Raw genomic sequence first — 27,809 nt, 5'->3', positions numbered from 1 at the left:
CAATAAAAATATGGTTAGGTAGGATTGCATGTAGTGTTACATGTTCCCAGTTGTACCTTCACGTAGGAAAAGTCCAAATGGCAAATGAGGTGTTTTTTAATATTCTCATCTCCATATAAGGTTTCCAAGATCTTTTCATTCGGTGAAACTTCCAGTCTCTGGAATTGTGGAACTCTGGTTCGTCCACAGGCAAGGGGTGACCAAGGAAGAGGAATATATATTGGAGAATAGCCGGTAATAAGTCTCTTTAGCTTTGCTCCCCAGTGCTTGTGATAGAAAAATCTAACCTTTCCCCCTCTTACCTTTGAGGAATGAGGCCCCGTTACTCCTCTTTTCTAGGCTGAATCCCACTTCCCCACTGCCTTTGCCTTACTAATCTTGGATTATTAGTCATATACCTCCACATGTTCCCATGTTCCCATGCTTCTGACTTGTATGTGGACATTTTTTTTTTCATCTTTTTTACATTTCCATGTTGGCTGAGGAGGTAAAAATAGCCCCAAGTATACCAATAGAGAGTAGAAGAGAGGGGTAAAAACTCAGAAAAAGCAGAGATTAATATTTGGAGCTCCAAGAATAGATTTGTTTAAGTTAGGTGCTCTTCCTAAATCAATGATACACTCGTTAAAAATACATGAATACAAAGTTTTGAATATACCAGTTGTATGGGGAGCTTACTGTATGCAAGGGCTATTTTCTTCCCTGTAGTTACAGTGCTCATCGTGACAACTGGGCCTGAAGGCACCTAATTAGTATGGATGCAACTGAATTTTATACAGTATACTTTATAGTAATTACTTAGTTTAATAAGAACAGAGGTTCTTGTTTATGTTAATATACTATTATTCTTTATCCTTTGACTTATAAAATGTAGTCATTATACAAATATTCAAATTTCTAAATTTCTTTTCACAGAAAAAAATTTAAAATATATTCTCTTGGTAGGGATTAAGAACTGCAATAGTTTAATTTTTTTATCTTTTGGTTGGTAATTGATTAACATGTTCTACTGACTTGTGACTTTGCCCCCCAAAATTCACCTTTTCTTTGTTGCAAGCTTGTATTAGTTAGCTATTGCTGCCTAACAAACCACCTCAAGACCTAGCTATATGAAATCATTTATATTAAATCTCATAAGTCACAAAGCTGAGTGTCAGTTACCTTGATGGGGTGGCTCATATTTCTGCAAGTTAGTTTTATTCCATGTGTCTTTCATCTTCCTCCTAAGACCTGAGGGCCAGTCTACGCATGTCCTTCTTGCAGGATGAGAGAGTCTATAAAGAACCTCAATAATGTTGATATTTTAGACTGAATAATTTTTTTCTTGTGAGGAGTTACAGGTTTTTCACCAGAATCCCTGGCCTCTCCTCACTAGATCCAGTAGAATTCCCCAAGTTATGACAACAAATAAGGTTTTCAGATATTGCCAAAACTGCCCCCAGTTGAGAACCACTTCTCTAGTGCATAAGCAGAAATGTGAAAGGCTTTATGAGTCTTCTGCTCAGAGCTGACACACTATCACTTCTACTTTATTCCACTGGCCAAACGAGTCACATGGAGCATGAGTCAAGAGGAGGGGCAGGCCAACCTGCTCATGGCAGAGTTACACAAGAAGGGATATGAATACAAGGAAGTAAGAGGAACCAGACTATTAAAATAATAAGTTTACTTCAACAATTATGACTTCAAGAACCTCACTTTGGTATTTCCAAAAGCTCTAATAACATCTCCATTAATTGCAATCTTAGTAGAACAAACTTCCAGGACTTAGGTCTTATCCTATGACTACTTCCTTTTTGGTGTGATTATTTGCAGCAGCTTCTAGACATAATAGGTATCACATAGATAAAATAACATTAGCACCTTTATACTTTATATACTAGGCATTTCCACTATAACACACAAACATATCCCATCTAAAAATTCCTTATACTGTGATCTTAAGTTCTAGAAATGATAAAAGTTATCTCTCACCTTTAAAAAGGCACATTCATTTAAAACTGTGACTATTTACAAAGCAACATGGAATAGCCTGCTTGGTGTAGAGCAATAAAAATGCAGTGTGTCCTCTCTATGAATCAGAACTGTATGCATGTGCTATAGTTAAGTAACACAATTTAAGATCTTATTGCTTTCAATTTAGTGGAAAAAAGGAAAACAGGTTGCATATGTTGGTAAACATATACATATTTTTTAAAGAGAAACAACTGGGGTGCCTGGGTGGCTCAGTTGTTAAGCTTCTGCCTTCCACTCAGGTCATGATCCCAGGGTCCAGGGATCCAGCCCCACATCGGACTCTCTGCTAGGTGGGAAGCCTGCTTCTCCCTCTCCTGCTTCCCCTGTTTGTGTTCCCTCTCTTGCTGTCTCTCTGTCAAATAAATAAATAAAATCTTTTTTAAAAATTAAAAAAAAAATAATAAAGAGAAACAACTATAGTTCGGGGGAAGAACACATTGAAACTAATTCTTTCTTTTACATTCGGATAACCTTGAGCAAAGTCACTTATTCTGTCTGAGGTTCCATTTACTCAGCCACCAAGTATATTATTAGGCTGGATCACATGGAATTGCCAATATTCAACTACTTTTTCCCCTTCAAGCACAGCTATATCATGCAATTCAATAAAATAGAAAGCCACGTCAGCCCCACAGTGTTTTAAAGAGGATTATAAGGATCAATTGTAGTCGATTTTGAATCAAACTAAGACATAAACAAGGGTAAATAATCAGAAAAATACAAAAATCTGTGATTCTTATATAGAACAATCTCTAAAACAAAGATACAACAGCATTTTCAAGGAAGCATCTGCTCCTTTTTTTAATAGCTTTGATCAAATTCCAAATTATAAAAATGAGATCACATAAAAATTAGAGTGTCTGAAAATCTTGGAGGTGGTGAGGAGAGGGAAAGGGAATAAGAGGGAGAAGAAAATTTTCTTTACAAATAGAACAAAGAATAGCACAAAAGAGACTAAAAATGAAATCAGGGTCTGTTATTCTGAAATATTCCTGTGGGGGAAAGATGAATCTATTGTTTCTTGATTCTCTAAAGCAATCAAAACTTATCCTGGAAATGAAACAAAGACTTAAATGTTTCTTCTGAAGCTGAATAAAAGATGAGTCATGCTTCAAGGCAAGTTTCCTAAAAAGAGAATTTAAAAAGAATGAGGTGATAAAGAGATAGTATGAGCACAAGATTTTATTAAATTCCTTTTTAATTATAAGAGCCGATGGCTCAGATGTGAGTCAGTTTGACCACCATGCTCATCTTAAGAACAGAAAATGAGCAATGTCTTTCTTTAAAAAACAATAAAAAGTAAGCACTATAATACTTAGATTAGTGCTTCCAAAACCCAATTAATCATCAGAATTACTTGGGATGCTTTCTTAAAATAAAGCACAGAGACCCTACTCCCAGTTGCCAAAATTAGACTCTCTGTCCTTGAAGTTCAAGAGTTTGATTTTTTCAGAAGCTCCACAATTTAATCACTTAAGTTTGGGAAAAAAAAAAAAAAAACCTGATAAAACTTACAACCTATTGTTAGTTTCATTTATCTAAATTGATCTTATTTCCACACACCAGAGATCAAGTTTTTTTTTAGATTCTTACATATATCCTGGCTTTGGTGTTCAGTGAGTCAACCTCTGTGTCCCCTGTGCTCTGAGCTTCTGTCTAACACTAGGTTAATAACTATTAATCTGCTCAGGCTTTCATAACCAAATACAACAGAGTGGATGGCTTAAATAATAGAAATTTATTTCTTCCCAGCTCTGGAAGCTGGACGTCTGAGATGAAGGTGGCAGCATAGCGGGTTCCTGTTAGTTTAAAGCTCTCTTCCCAGCTGGTAAACAGACAGCTTCTCACTGTGTCCTCAAATGGCCTTTTCTCTGTGCCAGGGGTGAAAGAGAGAGACAGCAAGCCTCGCTGGTGTCTCTTCTTATAAGAACATTAATCCTATGGGATTGGAGTCTCATTTTCACGATCCCATTTAACCTTAATTACTTCCTTAGAGGCCCCGTCTCCAAATAAGTCACACTGGGGGTAAAGACTTCAACATGTGAATGGGGGGGGCACATAAACATTCAAGCTATAACAACCAATTACCCCCTTCAAAAGAATCAAGTCTGTTGATTTTGATAGGTGTTTCAAAGTGCCACTTGTGATGGAGAAAAGACTCTTAAACCAAAATAAACTACTTTAGGTCCTTTGTCCAAATTGTACAGGTCTCCAGCGCATCGTGCACTGCCTAAAACATTAAATAAGTGGTTGTGTATTAAATAATTTTATCCCCCTTAGAGGACCAAGGAGAATATTTATGATGTCCCTCCCTGAAACGCTAGCCCCATTCTCTGGCCTTGTATGCTTTAGAACCCTAAACATCCCTCCTAGGAGGGAGGTGGGAGTTACTGTGTTCCTTATGGAGGAATCTGACGAAAGAGCATGTGGAGATGCATATGCATTTGGAGAAGTCTCCAATTTACGAGGACAAGGTTTTTTTTTTTTTTTTTTTTTAACAAGTAATTTACAAAGAAAAGCTATTGAATTTTTTTTTTTTTTTTACAAAGTAAAGTTATAGTAAAAAGGTCTGCTGGATTTAAGCCATCCATGCTCGCTTCCTGAATAATCCCAGGGCAGATTAGATAAAGAAGACTGAATCTTCGTTGAAGAAAAGGAAAAAAAGCCCAACTCTAGTCATAGCAATTTCTAGAACTTTTTCTGAAGAAAATAAAATCAAACATAGATCAAAGGTATAGGTAAAGGATGATCATCAAAGAGCGAGCTCCTCCATCATTTAGTTTCCTTTCTCAGCTTCTCTCTGAGGGCTGAAGTTCTCAGAGTTTGGTTCTTTGCCCTGTCCTCTTGTCTGATAGGCTTTAAAAGCAGAGAAATGCAATTGGAAATATTGAAAGTACTAACAAAGAGAGAAGAAAGAGATAAATTATAGCATATCCAGACAATGGGACACACTGCAGTCACTGCAAGTGGTAATTACAGGAAATTTTAATGAAATGAAAATATTCCCTATGTAACATTAAGTAAAAACAGCAAAAAATCACTTCATAGTGTGGTAATTTTACCTAAATATAAATAGTTTGGTAAATAAATGACATTCAAACAGGTATATATATATATATATATATCTAAAAAGATCGGAATGAAATATAATTTAATAATTGACTAGTTTATTTCTGGATGTGAACTTTGAAGTCATTTGTATTTTTCTCTTCTTTAGTTTCTTTTTCCCAATTCTTTGGTAATAAAATTTTATTATGTTTGTAATCAAGACAAAATGAATAAAATAAAACAACAGAAATGGGTCATAGTGTTACTCCTTCTAACACTTGGGCAGATAGGAAGAATTTTGTACCTACATGGGTCTATTGACCTTCCCTATGGTAAACTAACATTTAATGTTCATAAATCTGAATTTCCCTCATTCTAAATTCTTCATCTTTCTTGGTGATTTCTTCCTTTTGAGGCAACAGAATTGCCCTGAAGTGTTAAAAATAACAGCTTTCTATCTCCCAGTTTTTGTAAGTCAGCTTTGAATACCTTTAGTCTGAGGTACCTGCAGGAGAGATCAATAGCTCCAATAAAGAATCAATATTCTTCAAGACAGATGTTGGGACTGGAGATGCAGAGGTAAGAACCACTGATTAGAGGTAGTAGTTGAGAACAAGTAGGTAGGATCAACCAAAGAAACCTCACCAGACAAGAGGACAGGACAAAGAACCCTGAGGACTGCCAACATTCAGAGAGAGGTTGAAAAAAGAAAAAAAAAAAGTGAGAAGGGTACAGTGGTGGCTGAAGAGGAGAAAAGGCTTTGCTGAGGAGGGAGATGGGCAGGTGGAGAGAGAAGTGCATTTAAGTGTAGATAAGTGATACTAGCAGGAATAAAGAAATAGAAGTCTTTTTGGATACAGAGACTTTGAAAATGGAACGATAGGTTGGAAATCCAACTGTGAAAGATGTTGAATTCCAGGTTAAAAAGACGAGACTTCATTCTCCAGGCTAGAAGAGCTGGAGTGTTTAATTACAGTGAGTTTTGAAAGCCTGAAATTGATGAGAGGGAGGACAAAAGTATCCTCAATCCCACAGCTTCCTTTTATGCATTAAGAATAAAGTCAAAGGGAAGTAAGTATTTTTATAGGGGAAAAAAAAAAAAAAAGAACCATTTTAAAGACCAAGGAAGTGATACTTGGAATGAGGGAGTCTATTTAGAAGAAGTATATTTTTCTACTATATATTATACACAGTCTCAAACTGCTCAGTGTCTTTTAACCCTATGACCTTTGGACAAAGTTCCTCATCGATTTCTTGGAAGGATGAAATTACTTTATATAAAGTCTGTAGAATAATAACTATAAGCACTCAACAAAAGTAAGCTTCCATTAATATTATAATTATATCTTGATCACTTTTTGATGTGATGCAATTTAGTCAAAATGTTGGATTCAGAAGAAGTAAAACTAAAGCGGTCTACACAGGTGTGTAGCCTGTTGTCAGACTTTTAACTTCTCTGTTTCCCATTTCCACATGCACAGAAAAGAGCACAGTAAATTCCATCACCAAGGAGCTTGAGTACCCATTAATATCCCCAGAGGAAAAGCCTGAGTGGTGAGGCCATTAAATATAGCCAGGAAATCTTCATGCTTAAACATCATGTATATGAAACATTCTAACTGCAGCCATTTGCACAAACTGGGAGCAAAACAGAAAGCTTTTGGGGAGTTGACTTTGTCAACAAAATCCCAGGCCTGGTTGTAATAGCTTGTGACTTTTGAACCCCTAAATCCATCTCTAGGTCCCCCAAATTGCATCCACGGAAGAGGTCTTAGAAAGCTGATCAACTCAGGGAAAGGCAGCCTCTCCTAATCCCTCCTCAGAAGAAGCGATAGAAGATAGGAGCAAGCAGCACGACCCCCTCCACGACCCACCTCCAACACACACATAGGCTGAAGAAGCCAAAGAAAAGAGAAGATGGGCACCTGGGTGGCTCAGTCAGTTCAGCATCTGTCTTCGGCTCAGGTCATGATTCCAGGGTCCAGGGACGGAGCCCGCGTTGGACTCCCTGCTCATCAAGAAGTCTGCATCTTCCTCTCCCCCCAACTCATGCTCTCTTTTGCTCTCTCTCACTCTCAAAAAAAAATAATTTTTTTAAAAACCACTATTTAAAAAAAAAATAACTCTTTTTTAAAGAGAAGAACCAGAAGTTGTCAGAATAGCTATGTGACACCGGTACCTGCCTCAGTCTCTTTTGCCACCCCCAACTTCTGTGCTGTTGGTTGCTAAGGGCTGACAGCCACACCCTCCTCCATCAACTAGTTTGCTAATCAGAGCCAACGGACTCAGAGATGTTTGGGAGAAAACTGCAACTGAGTGGTGGCCAGCAGCTAAAGACTGACCGTTACAGGTATAAAAGCCTAACCCTTTTGCTCAAGGCAGGACAGCTCTGTGGAACCCTTTATACTCCAGAACTCAATGGATGTGAGGCAAGAGTTCAAGGTAGAGTTCATACAGCATACCACAAGAATCCTACCGTTCTTTCAGGACTACACTTAAAATTCCAATTCAGAAAAGGGGACAATGGGAAACACAGCCATTACCTTTGAATAATAAAATATCAAACCTCTCAGGGTAACCACAGCAAGGACTTGATGGGTGTGTCTGAGGCTGGTATCACATCGTTTAGACTGTAGGTCACCAGACCATGAAAGGCTTACAGGGAACACTTCCTGGCAATGATGGTAAACAGGATCTATGTATGAGAAGATGCATATCGATGTTAGGGAACCAAACCGGCATACACAGCAAGATTTTGCTGCTGTCTCTGCAATCCACTCTTCCATAATCCCTTATGAACAGAACTCTGATTTTGTTTGAAGTGGCAAGAATGCTGTCTATAGCTACATTTTCTGTTCCAGAGTGGCAAGGGGTCACTACATGACCTAGTTCTGAACAATGAGCTAGAAGCCAAGGTTATTGGACAAAGCTTCCAGAAATACTTTTCAACTGGGAGCAGTGTAGCTGGTATAAGCCTTCACCCCCTCTCCTTTTTGCTGCTGGAGGTAGAATGGCCATCTTACACCAAAAAGTGACAATTATTAGAGGAAAGCCACATGTTAAGAATGTCATAATTGTAGAGTCACAGTATCAATCCTTACCTCTTTGCATCACTCTATGCCAGATTTCTTATATATCAAGTACAATCTTAATTCATAACTTATGTGAAAAGAAAAATGATCAAAGGAAATAACAAATCACTTTACCAAAAAATTCCAATGCAAATGTATAACAAATTTACAATGCAAATATCCAATAATCAATACAATTTTTTAAAGTTTTATTCTTGGATAAGAGATTGGCAAAGGTTAACATGGAAAAATATATAGTAACAGAATAACTATGGCAAAGGAGTTACTCATGACTGTTAGAAACATACACTGATATAACATTTCTGAGGAAGGTTTAGTGAAATATCTATATGTAAAATGTGCTCACCAGATTTGTGGTATAAGTAGTCTAAGTAAATGCATTTCTGTTTTCATATGTTTAATGGAAAGCTTCATAAAATGATTATAAAAATCACTATTCACGAACAAACTGTATAGGTAGAAAACTCAAAGGAATGCACAGATAAACTAGTAGAATTCATAAATGAGTTTTAGAGTTCCTATTGATAAAAGCCAAAAACTGAAAAAAAATTGTACATTAACAATAGAGAATTAAATTATGGCATTTCATGCTGTGTGATAATATAACAAAGAGATTAATCACAAATGTTGCAGCATGATTGGCTCTCGCAAACATAACTTCGAGCAAAAAGAGCCAGACTCAGAGTACATACTGAGTGATTACATTAAGATTAATTCAGAAGCAAACAAAATTAATCCATGGTGTGTGAAGTCAGGAGAGTGGAGTGGCTTCTCAGGAGATACGGAAATTGAAGACTTCTGCAGTGCTGCTAATGTTTTCTTTTTTTTCCTTTCTTTTTTTTTTTAATTTAAATTCAATTAGCCAATGTATAGTACAACATTAGTTTTTGGTGTAGTGCTCAATCATTCATCAGTCTTATACAATACCCCACCTTCACCACATCACGCGCCCTTAATGCCCATCACCCAATTACCTCATCCCCCCAACCCCTCCCTATCCACAACCCTCATTTTGTTTCCCAGAGTCCAGAGTCTGTCACAGTTTGTCTCCCTCTCTGATTTCTTCCCATACAATTTTCCCTCCCTTCCCCTGAGGTCCTCTGCGCTATTGTTTCTGTTCCATATTGAGGTACCAGTTACATGGGTGTTTTCACTTAGCCAAATGCATTGATTTGGAAGATCTACATACATTTCTGCAACTATGTTAGGTTTCCTTAAATGTTTAACTTAAAAAAACATGATAGCGAAGACATATTCCAAATGCTTAATATAAATTCAGCACACAATGGAAGCTGAGAGAACACAACAAATTTCTGAAGAAGGAAATCAGCTGGCACCCAAGCCACATGAAGCAGCCACTTGGAGACACGCCCGCTGATAGCCAGCATCAGTTGCCGCCTTATGGATGAGTTATTTCCGTCCAGCCTAGCTGATCAGATAATGACAAACCAAGCTAAAATCTGATTGCAATTGCTTCAGTTCCGTGAGGGAGACCTGCCTAAGGTCTTTACAAATACCCTAATTTCCCCGGGCACCTGCTTGGTGCAATCGGTTAAGTGTCCAGCTCTTGGTTTCAGCTTAGGTCCTATTCTCGGGGTCGTGAGATCCAGCCCCATGTAGCGTAGATTCTGCTTAAGACTGTCTTTCCCTCTCCCCTCTGCCCCTCCCTACCCCACTTTCTCTCAAATAAATAAATAAATAAATCTTTTTAAAAATCCCAATTTACAAAGTCATGAACACAGTTAGAAGGTTGTTTTAAGAAGCTACACGTTAGAGGAAATCTGTTGCATGAATAGAGTAACTGGAAAAAAAAAAAAAAGAGCATCTAAGTTCTGATTAATAGAGCTCCTGTAAAGAGAAAAAAAAGAAAATGGTGAAATTGTTTTTTAAATAAGGACAATAAGAAAAAAAATAATAAGGACAAAAGAAGGAAATCTTGCCATTTGTGACAACATGGATGGGTCTTGAGGGTATAATGTTAAAGTCAGACAGAGAAAGACAAAGACTGTATAATCTCACTTATATGTGGAATCAAACAACAAAAACAAAACAAAACAGAAATAATCTCATAAATACAAAGTGACAGATTGGTGGTTGACAGAAGTGGGGGTGAGGGATAGGTGAAATGAGTTAGGAGGTAAAAAGGTACAAACTTTCACTTATAAAATACCTAATTCATGGGCACGTAAGCTACACCATGGCAACTATAGCTAACAATACTGTATCGTATATTTGAATATTGCTAAGAGAGTGAATCCTGAAAATTCTCACCATAGGGAAAAAAAATTGTGATTATGTGTGGTGATGAATGGTAACTAGAGTTATTGTGATCATTTCCCAATACATAAAATATAAAATCATTATGTTATGTGCCTGAAGCTAATATAATATTTTTTGTCAATTATTATATCTCAGATTTTTTAAATGAAAAAAAAATTACAGTAATATAATAAAATTCCCTGGTGCTCAAGGAAAACAATATTTGTTAAACTGAAAGGGACCACTGAGTACTAAGTCAAGTGAAAACAAATACTTTCTTAGATATGTAAGTGGGAAATTTCAGAACATCAATGTTTCCATTCCTGGATAGGGACCAGATAGCAAAGAACATTCTAGCAGTCATTCCCATCCTCCTGTACTGAGAAACCAATGGTTAATTTCAAAAATATTCTACACACATATATCAGATGACTATACATTGGTTAAAAGTGACAATTTAGCCCCATATTTCTTGTCATAGAAAAATGGCTAAAAAATATTGAGAGAAAGAAAGATGTGAAAAAAAGTGTGAAAATGTTGTTAGGGAGTTTGCAGAATAAAAATCCACGTTTTCTAGAGAAGGTGATAAAATAAGGAGAAAATAGGCTTAGTGGTAAAAGAAAACTGTAGTGATTAAGAATGCAACAATTTTCTATACTAGAATTAATAATAGAGCATAGTGATAAGAGACTTGGGTCAAGAGGCAGGAGACCTTGAATGTAACATGTGAGTTTTCCATGAATTATTTGTATGTGAACAAGTCAGAAAAACCTTTCAGATACTGGAGTCCCTTGTTTGTAAAACAAGAGAGTTGCACTGAGTCCCCAGGAATGAAGTTCAGTCATCCTGTACCTGAAAGAAGTCACAAGGGTTTCCTCAACACTGGCGGTATCGAGGAGTTTCTTGGAGGAATAGACTTGCTTAATCAACCAAGAAATTTTCACCTACCAGCTACAGTGTCCTGAAACACTACTACCACTGTAGCTACCCAGATGAGGTAGGGTTGAAAACTGACGCAGTTGCTTGGGTACATCAAGCCACTCCCCTATAACTGCTTGTTAGAAACAAACATAAATTGGTGTGATTCTTTACTCTTCAGCCATACATTGAGAATTCTAGATTTACCTTTTGTAACACACAAATGTCAATGACTTTCATGAATTTATACTACCTTGTGTCAGGGATGAAATTGTTGATAATGCAAAAAGGTTCCTATTCTCTCATTTATGCTCTTGAGTCTTTCTCTCTCTTTTTTAAAGATTTTACTTATTTGTCAGAGAGAGAGAAAGAGAGCACAAGCAGGGGGAGCAGCAAGCAGAGGGAGAAGCAGGGTCCCCACTGAGCACGGAGCCTGATGTGGGACTTGATCCCAGGACCCCGGGATAATGACCTGAGCCAAAAACAGATGCTTAACCAACTGAACCATTCAGGTGCCCCTTGAGTCTTTCTCTATATAAGAAGTTCCTGGCACACACCATAATTTAAGTGAAATGAAGGAAAATAGAACAGAAATTAAACATTAAAAAAGCAGTTAGACATCAGGTATTGTAAGTTTAAAAAACTGCACACCATTTAAAGATTGTGTACTGTATCAAAATATGGAAGTCAAAACCTCCAAATCTTATCTTCTTCATCAGTTACTGCAGAAGCTCTCTTATCTCCTAGCCATCCACAATTAATTTGTTTTATTAGCTAACACTTTCCATTTCATACATAAAGCTTAAATACAGATACTCACAGCACTTAAAATGCTCTCTGATCCTAAAGTGTCCATGTGTATGCCTGAAAGCTTCCTCTTACAAGTTGAACTGTATGCCTATTAAGAGTTTATCATATTAAGTCCCAAACCATTTTAGGTCTGTTATATCTGTATTAGGATACATTACTCAAGGAAATCTTACATATATACATGAGTACAAACATAATGGGAGAAATCTGGAAGGATCCTGTGCTGAGATTGATTATCCTCCATTTCTGAGAAGTCATAACTGTATATTAGATAATGAATTAGGGGGTTGATTTATTCAAGAAAGATGGCACAAACCTGTAATCACTGATTCGATACACAAAGAAAATGCCTATTGAAATATAGGTAAATAAAGCTACCTTTCTATGCTTTAGGTCAAAGTCAAATGTTTTCTTTTTGTGTGTTTATAAGTCAGATGTCTAGGTTATGCTGGAGTGACCCTCTTCAAATTCCAGTCATTCAAACAACAGCAGTTTATTGCATACACTTTATACCCATTCCAATATGCCTAGAAGAAGGAGACTTCAAATAGTTAAGGCTATTGTTAATGAACACCCAGGTTGAGTTTATGAGTTTAGCCAACTGTTAAAATAGAAGGAACACAGTGTACAAAGGATTCCTCTCGCTTCTAACACCACCTTCAAATTTGGTAAGGGAGGAAGGGGAGCCCCAAACTAGTCTCAAGTAAAATAATTCATTAGAAGGATTCACAGAACTCACTAAAAGCTGCTGTATTCATAGTTATGACTCACGACAAGGAAAGGGTGTGGGCCAAAATAAGCCAAGGGAAGAAAGCATAGGAAGGAGAGAAAAGTACCACCTGTGAGGTTTCTGTTGCTCTCTCCCCATGATATCATGAACATGTTACTTCCCCAGCATTCGTGTATGATGGTATGTACTGAGTTCTGCCCCCCAGGGAAGCCTGGAGTTCCATCACATACTGCCGCCCTGGCTGTCCGTTAACCTCCAGCACCTCCAAGAGGTTCAGGCTCACATCTTCAGTCTTTAGTTTTTTTCCCAAGGCAAACAAAGACACTCCCCCTGGGAAGCACACCCTAGGGGACTAGAGATCACCTCCATTAGCCAAAGGCAAAGGCCAGAGCTCTCTGAGTTAACTTAATCCTTCACTGCACAAACCTGTGTTATTATTTCACATTTGACTGACTTTTGGGTTAATTAGCCAAATATATGACCCAATTTCCTTGGAGAAGAGGACTCCTGCTAAAATCAATCTATTCTAAGTAACCTTTTAGTGTCAGTTGCATGCTAATGACCTCAAATATACATGGTCCACATGAAATGAATACAAAACATGCTTCTCTATGCCAGATGGGGTGGGTTGTTTGGTAGAGTAATTTCTACACAGTGGAGAAAACTTTCCTAGACAGCATCTAATCTGGTAGCTGTCTATTCACACTAAAACCCATGATTATTTCTGTTACAACTCATACTTCTTGACTTCAATTCAGAAAGCATGTTGTGGGAAAAGCAAAGCCATTCCTGAGTGAGAGGCATTTCAAGGATAGTGCATTGGAAGAAAGGAAACCTTTTAAATTGAACATTGCATGAATCTGTGAGGGAGGAAATTGGGGACCATAAAAAATTGTGGTTAATGAAAGCTCAGTGTTCAACATGTGAGCAATTGCAGATAGAAAAACTGAGACCTTTTTGCAATTCAAATAGAAGCCTTGATAAGGGCTTAGCCAGGTTGTCCACATGCCAATGAATATATAGCTGTCATTTCTGGGAGTTATGATTGGGGTATTTGGAGAAAGCTTTATAAACCATGTGCAACATGAGTATTGCTTTTGAAAGAGATTTATAATTAGACATGCAGGAAGGAAAGGGCAAGATACCCCAGACTAGAGGAGCATTATGGTCCAAGACAAAGAGGTAACTTGTCCAAGGAGCTGTAAGAAATCTAATAGACTATTAGGTAAAAGGGAGAATCTTGCCTGGGGATGGAGAGGGAAATTACAGTTAGGGTCAGAGAGAATTACATAGAAATCCAGTTGTGGACGTTTAGCAGAAACTCTGGATCTTATCTATAAACTAAGGGAAACCCTGAAGTGTGAGCAGATTAAGTGATGTGTACAAAGAATTATTTTCTAAATATCTTTTAGATCATAGTTTCAGGGATAGGTTACAGTAGAAACAGACTGCGAGCCAGAATATCACATCCCTTTCTTGTGAAAATGTTAATTTCCACTCCTCATTTGTGTCTTGCATAGAAACATGTAGCATAATTCAATGTCAAAGACATAAAAGTCTGGAGTTCACAAATGTGAATTTATTTTCCTTAACCAAACTATTTCCATCATAAGTCTCCATTACACTGCTGGAGGAATATTTTTTTTTCACTTATTTATTTTCAGCATATCATTATTTTTTCACCACACCCAGTGCTCCATGTTGGAGGAATATTTCATCTCAATTAGGGTATATTTAGTCCTTTCACTTGTTAACTCTCAAAATCAGGATTCTCCAACTCCCTTCCCCATCCACAAGGCTGGCTTCCTGTTCCCAGACAGCCTGATGAATTCACATGCCAGGGCTGGGACAAGAAGTTGGTGTTTTACACTGCATGGTGGTGGCTCTAGTCCTTACAAGATGCCGTCTTTGTTGGTATCGATCCTTGTTGCCATCTACTGCTGCTGGCCCAACCTCTTTATGGTGTGGTGTCCACACACCACAGTCATAGCTGTCAGCACTTTGCCATTATCATGATACATCGTCTAGCCTGCAGAACTTTCTCAGACACTTTTATGGCCTTTTGAGAGCAATTGGAAAATTCTGTATACTTTCCCATGCCTCTGTGAGATTAGGGTGGTCCACTTTAGGAAGTGGAGCAGTGGGGATGTCTCAGCAACATCCTCTGCCAAACACCCCCTGAGGTAAGCTTCAGCTCACCTCCATTGTTCATCCCCACCTACCAAATCTCTATGTGAAGCCCCTCCCCAGTAGGTGAAGTATATAGGTTCACTTTGTTCTCAGTCCCAAACCCATCTAGGATTTCTGTCTCCATTCTTCTCACCTGGACTTCTCTCTTTCTATCTGTTTATTTTATTGTTTTCCCCCGGCCATCAAAAACCATCTCCATTATGATTGGAAAACAGGCTCTTACACTATCATTCAGTCCTCCCAATCATTTTCCTGAGGACTTCATTTTCTGAGGACTCCAGGCCTTTTGCAAATTCCCTCCAAACACTTTTCTCTGTGAGACTCTTGCAATTGCAAGTCTTAGAAGCAGGCCAGAGTGGTCAGCTTAGTAAATTCTGGAATTAGATCTCCAAGGGTTGAGATTGGGCTCCACCCTTTGCTAACGGTAGGAATTAATGCAAACAGCTTTACTACATCATTATCGAATGAAAGTTATAATTACCTAAACTCATTGGATTGTTCCAAAGATAAATTCATATGTATATAGAAAAGTCTTCAACTGGCACATGGCACATAATATGCACTCAAGAAATAAAATTGAGCCATCTTCTTTCATCAAAGAGTATTGTGATCTTCTTTCATCAAAGAATATTGTGTCAACTCTGGGTTTTTCAGAACTCTCTAGATCAGAGTTTCTTAACCTCGGCACTATTATCATTGAGAGTAAGATAATTCTTTCTATGGGAAGCTGCCCTGTGGTTAGCCTCTAGCCACTGGGCTCCAAGAGCATTTCCCTCCCTTGTGACATGTGACAACCAAACATGTCTCTACACCTTGCCAAACATCTTGTGAGAGGTGAATCACTCCTAGTTGAGAATCACTGTGTTACATGGAAGTCAAAAGCCAAGGATTTTTAATCTTTTTCTTCTCCTTTTAGCCTTTCTACTAGGTGATAAGCCTCACACTTGCAATCTGATCTCAGTGGATGGCCTGAAAGCTATTATGGAATCACAGGAAAAAAAAAATCAGTTAATATTTCAATATTGTAAGCCTTCACTCTGCAAATTTTTAAATTATAATCTTACTGGAGGGCAAAAAATAGACAGGACAGCACTTAACTCTCCCAATTTGGCTTTCTTTGGTTGATTCAATGTGAAAGTAATTATAGTATTTCTGGGTGATGGTGGACATTTAAAAAATGAATAACATCAATGCTGACCAAGATATAGTACTACAAGGCATTAACCCATTTTTTAGAGTTCAACTCATTATAATAACCACCAGAATTAATTAGAAATGTGTCATCTACATTCATATTAAATAGCCCATTCATATTTCCTGGCCAAACAAGATCCCTGTTAAATAAGATAAAACCAGTTTCTTTTATTTAAAGATTTATTTATTTATTTGAGAGAGAGAGAAAGAGCCTGAACAGAAGCAGGAGGGGCAGAGGGAGGAGAGAGCATTTCAAGTTAAGACTCTGTGCCAACCATGGAGCCCAACACAGGGCTCAGTCCCATGACCCCGAGATCATGACCTAAGTCTAAACCAAGAGTCAGCCACTTAACCAACTATACCAAGCATACACCCCTAAAATCAGTTTCAAAATGTTACTGATGGTTTATTACTTAATTTTTCTTGATGTATTATTCATTGGTCGAAGTATTTTTTTAATTTTTAATTTTTATATAAACATATAATGTATTATTAGCCCCAGGGGTACAGGTCTGTGAATTGCCAGGTTTACACACTTCACAGCACTCACCATACCATATACCCTCCCCAATGTCCAAAACCCAACCACCTTCTCTCTATCCCCCTTCCCCCAGTCACCCTCAGTTTTGTGTGTGTGTGTGTGACAGTAAGAGTTTTTTATGGTTTGTCTCCCTCCCAACCCCATCTTGTTTCATTTATTCTTTTCCTACCCCCCAAACTTCCCATGTTGCATCTCCACTTCCTCATATCAGGAAGATCATATGATAGTTTTCTTTCTTCAATTGAGAAAATCTTATTTTGCTAAGCACAATACCCTCTAGTTCCATCCATGCCATCACAAATGGCAAGATTTCATTTCTTTTGATGACTGCCTAGTATTCCATTGTATATATATACATATATATATATATCACCTTTTCTTTATCCATTCATCTGTTGACAGACATCTAGGTTCTTTCCAGAATTTGGTTATTGTGGACATTGCTGCTATAGACATTTGCCCCTTTGGATCACTATGTTTGTATCTTTAGGGTAAATATCCAGCAGTGCGATTGCTGGGTTGTAAGGTAGCTCTATTTTCAACTTTTTGAGGAACCTCCATGCTGTTTTCCAGAGTGGCTGCACCAGCTTGCATTCCCACCAACAGTGTAGGAGGGTTCTCCTTTTCTCCGCATCCTCGCCAGCATCTGTCATTTCCTGACTTGTTAATTTTATCCATTCTGACTGGTATGAGGTGGTATCTCATTGTACTTTTGATTTGTATTTCCCTGATGCCGAGTGATTTGGAGCACTTTTTCATGTGTCTGTTGGCCATCTGGATGTCTTCTTTGCAGAAATGTCTGTTCATGTCCTCTGCCCATTTCTTGATTGGATTATTTGTTCTTTGGGTGATGAGTTTGATAAGCTCTTATAGATTTTGGATACTAGCCCTTTATCTGAAATGTTGTTTGCAAATATCTTCTCCCATTCTGTCAGTTGTCTTTTGGTTTTGTTAACTATTTCCTTTGCTGTGCAAAAGCTTTTGATCTTGATGAAGTCCCAATAGTTCATTTTGCCCCTTGCTTCCCTTGCCTTTGGCGTTGTTCCTAGGAAGAAGTTGCTGTGGTTGAGGTTGAAGAGGTTTCTGCCTGTGTTCTCCTCAAGCATTTTGATGGATTCCTTTCTCACATTGAGGTCCTTCTTCCATTTTGAGTCTATTTTCGTGTGTGGTATAAGGAAATGGTCCAATTTCATTTTTTTGCATGTGGCTATCCAATTTTCCCAACACCATTTGTTGAAGAGGCTGTCTTTTTTCCATTGGACATTCTTTCCTGCTTTGTCAAGGATTAGTTGACCATAGAGTTGAGGCTCTATTTCTGGGCTTTCTATTCTCTTCCATTGATCTATGTGCCTGTTTTTGTGCTAGTACCATACTATCTTGATGAACAGCTTTGTAATAGAGCTTGAAGTCCGGAATTGTGATGCCACCAACTTTGGCTTTCTTTTTCCATATTCCCTTGGCCATTCAAGGTCTTTTCTGGTTCCATATAAATTTTAGGATTACTTGTTCCATTTCTTTGAAAAAATGGATGGGATTTTGATAGAGATTCCATTAAATGTGTAGATTGCTTTGGGTAGCATAGACATTTTCACAATATTTGTTCTTCCAATCCATGAGCATGAAACGTTTTTCCCATTTCTTTGTGTCTTCCTCATTTATTTCACGAGTACTTTATAGTTTTCTGAGTATAGATTTTTGCCTCTTTGGTTAGGTTTATTCCTAGGTATTTTATGGTTATGGTGCAATTGTAAATGGAATTGACTCCTTAATTTCTCTATCTTCTGTCTTATTGGTGGTGTAAAGACATTCAAATGATTTCTGTGCATTGATTTTATATCCTGACACTTTACTGAATTCCTGTACAAGTTCTAGCAGATTTGGAGTGGAGTCTTTTGGGTTTTCTACATATAGTATTATATTATCTGCAAAGAGTGATAGTTTGACTTCTTTTTTGCTGATTTGGATGCATTTAATTTCTTTTTGTTGTCTGATTGCTGAGGCTAGTACTTCTAGTACTGTGTTGAATAGTGATAATGGCCATCCCTGCTGTGTTCCTGACCTTAGCAGAAAAGCTCTCGGTTTTTCTCCATTGAGAATTATATTTATGGTGAGTTTTTCATAGATGGCTTTGATAATATTGAGGTATGTGACCTCTATTCCTACACTTTGAAGAGTTTTGTTCAGGAAAGGATGCTGTACTTTTTCAAATGCTTTTTCAGCATCTATTGAGAGTATCATATGGCTCTTGTTCTTTCTTTTATTAATGTATTGTATCACATTGATTGATTTGTGAATGTTGAACCAACCTTACAGTCCTGGAATAAATCTCACTTGGTCTTGGTGAATAACCCCTTTAATGTACTGTTGGATCCTATTGGCTAGTATTTTGGTGAGAATTTTCGCATCTGTGTTCATCAAGGATATTGATCTGTAATTCTCTTTTTTTGATGGGATCCTTGTCTGGTTTTGGCATCAGGGTGATGCTGGCCTTATAAAATGAGTTTGGAAGTTTTCCTTCTATTTCTATATTTTGGAACAGTTTTAGGAGAATAGGAATTAATTCTTCTTTAAATGTTTGGTAGAATTTCCCAGGGAAGCCATCTGGCCCTGGGCTTTTGTTTGTTTGGAGATTTTTGATGACTGTTTCAATCTCCTTACTGGTTATGGGTCTGTTCAGGTTTTCTATTTCTTCCTGGTTCAGTTGTGGTAGTTTATATGTCTCTAGGAATGCATCCATTTCTTCCAGATTGTCATATTTGCTGGTGTATAGTTGTTCATAATCTGTTCTTATAATTGTTTGAATTTCTTTGGTGTTGGTTGTTATCTCTCCTCTTTCATTCATGATTTTATTTATTTGGGTCCTTTCTCTTTTCTTTTTTATAAGTCTGGCCAGGGGTTTGTCAATCTTATTAATTCCAGCTCCTAGTTTCATTGATTTGTTCTATTGTCTTTTTTTTTTTTTTTTTTTTTTTGGTTTCTATTTCATTGATTTCTGCTTCTCCTTCTGAGTTTAGGGTTTCTTTCTTGTTCTTTCTCCAGCTCCTTTAGGTGTAGGATTAGGTTGTGTATTTGAGACCTTTCTTGTTTCTTGAGAAAGGTTTGTATCACTATATATTTCCCTCTCAGGACTACCTTTGCTGTGTCCCACAGATTTTGAGCTGTTGTGTTTTCATTATCATTTGTTTCCATGAATTTTTTCAATTCTTCTTTAATTTCCTGGTTGACCCATTCATTCTTTAGAAGGATGCTGTTTAGTCTCCATGTATGTATTTGGGTTCTTTCCAAACTTCCTCTTGTGGTTGAGTTCTAGCTTCAGAGCATTGTGGTCTGAAAATAAGAAGGGAATGATCCCCATCTTTTGATACTGATTGAGACCTGATTTATGACCCAGGATGTGATCTATTCTGGAGAATGTTCTATGTGCACTAGAGAAGAATGTATATTCTGTTGCTTTGGGAAGGAATGTTCTGAATATATCTGTGATGTCCATCTAGTCAAGTGTGTCATTTAAGGTCTTTATTTCCTTGTTGATCTTTTGCTTGGATGATCTATCCATTTCAGTGAGGGGAGTATTAAAGTCCCCTACTATCATTGTATTATTGTCAAAGTATTGCTTTGATTTTGTTATTAATTGGTTTATATAGTTGGCTGCTCCCACATTAGGGGCATAGATATTTAAAATTGTTAGATCTTCTTTTTGCACAGACCCTTTGAGTATGATATAATGTCCTTCCTCATCTCTTATTATAGTCTTTGGCTTAAAATCTAATTGATCTGAAATGAGGATTGCCACCCCAGCTTTCTTCTGATGTCTGTTAGCATGGTAAATTGCTTTCCACACCCTCACTTTAAATCTGGAGGTGTCTTTGGGTTTAAAATGAGTTTTTTGTAGGCATCATATTGATGGGTCTTGTTTTTTTATCCATTCTGATACCCTGTGTCTTTTGATTGGGCCATTTAGCCCATTTACATGCAGGGTAACTATTGAGAGATATAAATTTAGTGCCATTGTATTGCCTGTAAGGTGACTGTTACTGTATATTTTCTCTGTTCCTTTCTGAGCTACTACTTTTAGGGTCTCTCTTTGCTTAGAGGACCACTTTCCATATTTCCTGTAGAGCTGGTTTGGTGTTTGCAAATTCTTTTAGTTTTTATTTGTCCTGGAAGCTTTTTATCTCTCCTTTTATTTTTGATGATAGCCTAGCTGGATATAGTATTCTTGGCTGCATGTTTTTCTCAGTTAGTGCTCTGAATATATCATGCCAGTTCTTTCTAGCCTGCCAGGTCTCTGTGGATAAGTCTGCTGCCAATCTAGTATTTTTACCATTGTATGCTACAGACTTCTTGTCCCAGGTTGCTTTCAGTATTTTCTCTTTGTCACTAAGACTTGTAAATTTTAATATTTTGATTTTGAGGGGGGTTCTCTGCACCTCCTGGATTTTGATGTTTGTTCCCTTTGCCATATTAGGGAAATTCTCTACAATAATTATCTCCAGTATATCTTTTGCTCCCCTCTCTCTTTCTTCTTCTTCTGGAATCCCAATTATTCTAATGTTGTTTCATATTATGGTGTCATTTATCTCTCGAATTCTCCCCGCATGGTCCAGGAGTTGTTTGTCTCTCTTTTGCACAGCTTCTTTATTCTCTGTCATTTGGTCTTCTATATCACTAATTCTTTCTTCTGTCTCATTTATCCTAGCAATAAGAGCCTCCATTTTTTATTGCACCTCATTAATAGTTTCTTTTATTTCAACTTGATTTGATTTTAGTTCTTTTATTTCTCCAGAAAGGGCTTTTATTTCTCCAGACAGTGTTTCTCTAATATCCTCCATGCCTTTTTTGAGCCCGGCTAGAACCTTGAGAATCATCATTCTGAACTATAGATCTGACATAGTACCCATGTCTGTATTGATTAGGTCCCTAGCCTTCAGTACTGCCTCTTGTTTTTTTTTGTTTGTTTGTTTTGTTTTGTTTTTTGTGGTGAGTTTTTCCACTTTGTCATTTTGTCCAGACAAGAATATATGAAGGAGCAAATAAAATACTAAAAGGGTGGCAAAGACCCCAGGAAAATGTGCTTTAGCCAAATCAGAAGAGACCTCAAATCGTGGGGGGGAGAAGGGGGGCAAAAAAGTTCAGAAAAAAAATTGTTTTAAAATAAAACAAATAAAGAAAAAATATAAAAAAGAAAAAAAATATATATATATATTAGACTAGTGACTGGAACAGGGTCCCCCACCTAATTTTGGGAGTATTTTGGTCTCTTAGAAGAAACTACCTCCCAAAATTTTAAAGAATGAAAAACGTATATAAGGGTGAAAACAATGAAGGGATGGAATATGACTATAAAGATGAAAAAAAATTTTTCTTAATTTCTAAAAAAAGAAGTTGATAAGGTAAGTTGGTTGGGAGAATAAAGAAAAAGAAGGTGGAGAAAATTTGCTTGGGCTGGAGACCAAAACAAGCCTGGTGCTAGATTTAGGGTATATTCTGATCTATTAGAAGTTGTACCCCAAATTTTTTAGAAGAAAAAACCCTACGTGTATACAAAAACTAAAGTTAAGATACAATGAAGGATAAAATATGACTATAATAATGAAGGCTCAAAAAAGATCATTATTTTTTTTTAATGAAAGGTATTGTTAAGATAAACTAGTTAAAATACGTTAAAAGAGGAAAGGATAAAAGTTAAAAAAATTAGCAGAAAAAAAATAAAATGAAAAAAATTAATTAACTTTGCAAAACTAAAGAATCATGGGGAGAAAGCCATGAATTCCATGCTTTACTTTTTCCTCCTCTGGAATTCCACTGTTCTCCTTGGTAAGTGAACTTGGTCTTGGCTGGATTTCTTGTTGATCTTCTGGGGGAGGGGCCTGTTATAGTGATTCTCAAGTGTTTTTGCCAGAGACAGAATTGCACTGCCCTTACCAGGGGCCAGGCTAAGTAATCTGCTCAGGTTTGCTTTCGGGAGCTTTTGTTCCCTGAACGCTTTCCATAGAGTTCCAGAGAATGGAAATGAAAATGGTGGTCTCCCAATCTCTGGCCCAGAGGAGCCGAGAGCTCAGAGCCCCACTCCTCAGTGTGCCCTCAGAGAAAAGCGCTCAATCACTCCCGTCTCCCTGGTCTCTGGCCATGCTCCAAGCTCACCCAGCCTGTGACCAAGTGTCTCTGCCTCTGGACACAGCTCCGCTTGGAGTCTCCAAACCCTGCAGATCCCTGAGCTCTTCTGGGGGGTCTCCCCAAATCTTGTGGGGACCCCACTCACAAAGCAGTGGCCTGTGCCACGGATTAAGGTTCAAGGTGGATTCAAGGTGACCCCAAGCTGAGAACTCACTCCTCAGCTCTGTCTCTGTAGCTGGCTTCCCTGCTCTAATACCTGCAAGCTCTGTGACACTCAGACACCCCCAATCCTTCTGTGGCCCCACGGGACCTGAGGCCACACTGTCCCCACGTGGGCTTCACTCTGGTTTAGCCTTTGGAGGGATGTGCCTCAGCAGAGCAGACTTTTAAAAGTTCTGATTTTGTGCTTCGTTACTCCATTGCTTGCTGAGAGTTGGCCCATCCTCCTGCAGTCTATCTTCCCATTGCTTTGGGTTCACTTCTCCGCCAGTCCTACCTTTCAGAAAGTGGTTGATTTTCTCTTTCTAGAATTGTTGCTCTTCTTCTCTTAGATCTCCTGTTGGATTTGTAGGTGTTTGGAATGGTGTGATAAGCTATCTAGTTGATCTCCTGTTTCATGATGTTGTCTCAGCCTGCTACTTCTCTGCCGTCTTGACTCCTCCCCCCCTCGAAGTATTTTGAACATGAGTTTCTTTTAGTAGTTGCTTTCAGGGTAGTAATCATTGAGGTTTGAAATCTGTATTTGTTGGTTTTTTTTTTTTTTTCTAAAAAGGATTGTGGCTTAATGATTTGTGTCAAAATGAATTTTTATTCTAGTTTCTGATAATTTTCTGTTCATTTTTCTTTTTTTAAAAAGATTTTGTTTATTTATTTGACAGAAAAAGAGAGATCATAAGCAGGCAGAGAAGCAGGCAGAGAGAGAGGGGGAAGCAGGCTCCCTGCTGAGCAGAGAGGCCGATGTGGGACTCCATCCCAGGACCCTGAGATCATGACCTGAGCCCAAGTCAGAGGCTTAATCCACTGAGCCTTTATTTTTCTTTGTAAAGGTTTCTGTTTCTTTTAGTTTTAGTTTACTATTATATTATCATCTGCAATACAAAGTATCCCTGTAATAATAAATCAAAGGTTCAAAAGTTGGGATGAGGAGTGAGGGGAGGGGTACCTGGGTGGCTCAGTTTTTAAAGCATTTGCCTTTAGCTCAGATCATGATCCCAGAGTCCTGATACTGAGCCCCATATCGGGTGCTCTGATCAGTGGGCTGTATGCTTCTCCCACTCCCTCTGCCTGCCACGCCCCCCCCATTTTTGTGTTCTCTCTTACTCAAATAAATAAATAAAATCTTAAAAAAAAAAAACTGCAATGAGGGAGAATGACTTTCTCCGTGAGACATTATTCATGTCTTTAAACTCTCATTGTTTCAGTTTTCTCATCTATAAAACAGGGGAAGTAACAATACCTACTTCACTATTGGTATGAAGACTGATTCCATGAGTTAGCATATGTAAATGATTTAGAGTAACAGCTGACTCATAATGTGCATGATATGGGTTAGTTATCAAAAGTAAGAAGAAAGGGCCACCTGGGTGGCTCAGTCATTAAACGTCTGCCTTCAGCTTTGGTCATGATCCCAGAGTCCTGGGATTAAGCCCCTCATCAGTCTCCCTGCTCATCTGGGGAGCCTTCTTTTTCCTCTCCCTCCACCTGCCACTCCCCCTGCTTGTGCTCTCTCTTTCTCTGACAAATAAATAAATAATAAATAAAATCTTTTTTTTTTTTTAAAGTAAGAAGAGAAAACAATTTAATTCTAACAATTAAACATATTGCATTATAAAGTCTTTATTCTAAGACTAATCCAAGACAGTACCACTCTCCTCTGGCTGTCCATTCTAATCTATCAGGAGGGTTTAAAATATTCTCAGGGCATATTACCAGGCCCTGTAGCACTGAGCTTTCAAAACTTCTTCAGATTATTATAATGTGAAAACACTGATTAAAAACCAAGATCAGGACAATAATTACCATACAATAATTACGAAACTCCTCTCTCATGCTATCACTCCATGCGTTTCCACAGAGTAATTCCTATTTGAAGACAGGTTAAGTGGTATAAACTTCAGTATTTTTACAAGAGGAAATTCTCCCACTGAAATTTCAGTGATACTACTTCCCCAGGATCATTTTTCCTAGACTATCAGGAGCAATGTAAAGAAAGGACATTTTCCACCATCCCCATTTGTTACCATCAAAACCAGTGACCGAAAATCCAAGGACAATTTCCATAAGATAATTCATCCCGTATGTGACCCCAAATAATATGATGAATATTGTATATCTTGTAATTCAGTCACGCAAAAATAGTTTATCGAATCTTCAAAAATCCCTGTAAGAATAATTCTTATTGTTTTCTGTCATATATGGGTTCAATGGGGATTGGAGAACCATTTTTTAAATTGTATTACTTGTTACTGAAGAGCTAGAACTCATCCCCAAATGCTATGACACCTATTCCCATAGATTTCCCAACCCACACACAGTCCAATATGCCCTCCTCATGATGGTGCTGATGGTGAAACAAAATGAAAAGTCACATCATAGATGTTGAGTGTAACCAGTGTCTAAATAATTAAAATGTAAAAATGTCAATCCCACTATTTAAGATAACAGACACAAAATTTTATGGGTAAATGGGTTCAACATTAAAAAACAGGTATAGGAGGACCTGGGTGGCTCAGTTGGTTGGGCAGCTGCCTTTGGCTCAGGTCATTATTCTAGAGTCTGGGGATCAAGTCCCATATCGGGCTCCCTGCTCACCAGGGAGTCGGCTTCTCCCACTGGCTTCTCTCCTCTCATACTCTCTCTCTCTATTTTATTTCTTTCTCTCTCTCAAATAAATAAAATAAAATCTTTTAAAATAACAGATATAGGTAAGCTGATTTTTATGGTTTGTTTAGATGAAAATTTTGGTGTAATGTAGATGACCTCACTGGAACTCCTCTGGGTTTTTCCTAAAATGTAGATGTGACTTAACACATTACATTGTCTTTTCATTTCCACTTATCCTGTCTCACTTTAGCCTCTCCAAGAAAACATCAATGAAGAGTACACAAAAGAGGACAAATGTCAGATTGAAGACAGGACTGGGCTAAGATGCTATACATATTTCTGTGTCAAAACAACAACAACAACCGTTTTATCTATAGGGACTTAACATTGAAATTTTTAACTTAACACAATTAGTAGAATATTTATTGAGCAACCACTTGATGAAAAGCATTATGAGACCTGAGTGAAATATGAGAGAAACATGACAGACTTCATATTCAGCAAGGCAAGATGAAAAGATAATTACACACTGAAAACTATAGTGCAAGATGACATGTGAACTGTTTCTTAAGAGTATGTAAACAGAAAGAATGTTTTAAGCATCTTACAGGTTAGAAAAGTCTTTATGAAGAAGCTGACATTTGTTTGGTCTATTTATTGGGTAATATTTTGAGAGGTAATGGAGAAGGGTATGTCATACATAGGAAGCTTCTGGGCAAGAGCAGCCATGATAGCAACAGGTATTGAGAAGGACAATGGTCCCGGATGAGGACTGGATTTCCTAAATGGGACTTAGTTATAGGTTTTTGAAGTAGCTGGTATTGAGACTAAAGAATATGATTTTATAAGACACAAAAACAAAGACAGGAACTTATCCCAAGGATGGTGGTAGCACATGTACTGTTCCATTATTGAAGAGAAAGGGCTAAGAAGGATGTTTTTAAAAACTCATGCTATTGGGGCACTGGGGTAGCTCAGGTGGTTAAAATCTGCTTTTGGCTCAGGTCATGATCTCAGGGCCCTTGGATCCAGCCCTGGGTTGGGCTCTCTGCTCAGTGTGGAGCCTGCTTCTCCCTCTCCCTCTTCCTATCCCGCCCCCAACCCCACTAGTGCTCTCTGTTTCTCTCTCTGTCTCTCTCTTTCTCTCTCTCTCTCTCTCTCACTCGGTGTCTTTCTATCTCAAATAAATAAATGAAAATATATTTCTTTAAAAATTCATGCCATTTAGCAGTGTGGTTCAGGATTTTACTTGGTGGTTACCCATTGGGAGGTTTAACCTGGTCTTAAAAAATGTAACATGTTCTGAGATAGTGACTAATTCTCATTGGTCCAAATCTCCATCAAATCTTTGAGTATATAAAACTGTTTTCAAATGGTTAATAAGTTTTGGAGGAAATTAAGTAGAAACAAAAGTCTAGCAGTGGGCTGAGTCCAGTCTCTCCCATGAAGTCCCAACTGAGGTTCCTACAGGGTGTTCCTACAGGGTGTTTACATAGACAGGAACAACCTGAGCAAAAGACAGCAGGAAACCTTTGGACAAGCTCAGAGAACAGCATGTGGTTTTGTGTGTCTGCAAATTAAGGAAATGTAGCTTGAAGTTGAACTAGGGAAAGACATATAAGGCAAAAGGGTTTTAAATTTGATGTGGTGGATAGTGGGTAGCAAATGGAATTTTACTTTATATTTGTTTCTTTTGATAGGTGAGTGGTATCAGAGTCATCCATTTTCAAGAACTGAAATATTAACTAAAATGTTCAGCTTTTATTTGGAGCTTTGAAACATTGAGACATAACCTAGGAAACCATGAAGAATCTTCTAAAGGTAATATTATTAAGTAGTAGAAATTATAAAAAGAGTAATCATAATAATTAACATTTCTAGGGTAATAGGGATAATAACAAACCTCTAAGCACTCTATATAAGACAAATGTTTTATTAAGTCCTTTATAGTCATTATTTCAGTCACTATTCTGTGAATAGGTATTGTGAGCCCCATTTCCCAGGTTGGAAAAATGAAACTCAAATTAAATAACTTGCCTTCGATGAGACAAAGAAGTGGAACTGAATGAGC

Source organism: Mustela nivalis, assembly GCF_964662115.1.
Source record: "Mustela nivalis genome assembly, chromosome: 2".
Lineage (NCBI taxonomy): Eukaryota > Metazoa > Chordata > Mammalia > Carnivora > Mustelidae > Mustela > Mustela nivalis.
This window is presented reverse-complemented; position numbering follows the sequence as displayed.